The sequence below is a fragment of the Peromyscus maniculatus genome, chromosome 19, assembly GCF_049852395.1.
Source record: "Peromyscus maniculatus bairdii isolate BWxNUB_F1_BW_parent chromosome 19, HU_Pman_BW_mat_3.1, whole genome shotgun sequence".
Taxonomy (NCBI): Eukaryota; Metazoa; Chordata; class Mammalia; order Rodentia; family Cricetidae; genus Peromyscus; species Peromyscus maniculatus.
In genome coordinates, this window is record NC_134870.1 from 37,320,370 (window position 1) to 37,322,196 (window position 1,827).

The window sequence follows — 1,827 nt, forward strand, 5'->3', positions numbered from 1 at the left end:
AGCATTCCTGGATCCCCAGAGCAATGTTACAACCCATCCTAACTTCACCTGTATTAGTCATCTGGTTGTAACCTCCACTGTTTGAGATAAGGTACTTATTCTTCAATTCCTTATTGATCAGTTTTATTAAATTGTATATTAACTTATTAACACCACAGTTTACAAAACTGAAAATATTTAATATGTTTCCTAAGCACCTTACTAGGCTATATATAAACGGTATAGGTAAATTTGATAGGTAAATCTATTTTATATGTAGTATGTGTTCTATTACTTTTTTAGGGTTTTTGTTGTGTGTATTAGTGTTTTTGCTTACATGTATGTATGTGTACCACGTGCACACCTGGTAGCCACAGAGGGTAGTTGTTGTCCCCCAGAACTGGAGTTACCGACAGTTGTGAGCTACCATGAGTGCTGGGAACCAAACCGAGGTCTTCTGAAAGATCAGCCAGTGCTCTTCAACACTAACCATGTCTCCACCCCAATGCTGGCCTGTCATTAGATAGATATGGTTTTACATATTCTATCTAAAATTCGATTATCACTTCATCAACTTACACCAGAGCCCTTGAGCCTCACTTTGAAGATGAGGGTGCTTACTTCCTTCCCCCTTCTGAGCCTCACTTTGAAGATGAGGGTGCTTTCTTCCTTCCCCCTTCTGAGCCTCACTTTGAAGATGAGGGTGCTTTCTTCCTTCCCCCTTCCACACCTTCTATTGCCTCAGCATCATCAGGGGGGCCTTTGTATTTTCACATTATCAAACTTGTGTTTCCAGGTCTGATCATTCGTTACTCTTGAAGACTTATTTCTGCCTGGGCTCAGACTTGGAATTAGAAGCTCTCAGTCAGGACTACCTATGTCTCCTGGAGATGTTCCTGGTGTTTTTTCTTTGGCTTTCTTCATCCTCTTGGCTAAAAGTTTAGTATATTCTAAAGCCTCCTCCCTATTTTCCTTAGTGCAGTTCTTCAGAGCAATACCTTGATGTTGTGTTACGGGACATGGAAAGATTTTTTAAAAAAATTGAATTTTGGGTGTTTTGGTCCTGAGCTTCTGTCTTTAAGAGCTGTCTTACAACATATTGGCAGATATCATCTTTAGAGAGTGAAAAGTTTCCTAATTCTGCTAGCTCTTTTGGGACCACTGAGGTACAGGAGAGTCTGGAAGTCCAGGGATATCCTTCTCTATTTTTTTTTAACAATAACCAAGTTGAGAATATTCAGATTGACATCCACAATGCATCCTGAACAGACTTTCCCTTCTTCTCTCCAGTTATCCTTGATCTATAATAAAAATACCCATTATGAAACAAAAGCCACACTCTGCCACAGGTCAAGACACCTAGCTCCATGGGAAACCCTTGTCTGTCATAGCCACCATTGACTCGGACCATATAACTGGGCTACCCTTCACCCAGAGCTGCTTCTTCTGCAGCCATTTCTGCCTCATAGAAAGTACGAAGCTTGCCATCATCATGCCCTCCAATGAGTTTCTGACAGCTGCTGGCTGCAAAGGAGATATTCAGCTTCATCTTGACATGGCCTACCACCTAGAAGTCACCACAAAAAGGGGTGACAAACTTTTCTAACTTGTTTTTAAACTACAACAACAACAAAAAACAAAGCTATTGCATGAATTTTCTCCCTGAGGGACACTAGGCAATATCTACCCCTTTCTTCTAAGTTTCCAGCGACAAGCCAAAGTTTCACCCTGGGGGGCCAATAAGTTTGTTGGGTTTACTTACAGAGATGGGTGGCCCCAAAGCACTCATATTGAAAAGTCTTCACCACATAGAGATTTCTTCCCCTTGTTTGGTGCAGCCTATATAAT

The 1,827-nt window shown here is 41.2% G+C and overlaps 1 pseudogene; it reads right to left on the reverse strand.

The window, feature by feature from the left end:
- Positions 1-802: 802 nt before the first annotated feature.
- Positions 803-1,528, reverse strand: LOC143269482 (small ribosomal subunit protein eS6 pseudogene; annotated as a pseudogene).
- Between the last annotated feature and the right edge of the window lie 299 nt (positions 1,529-1,827).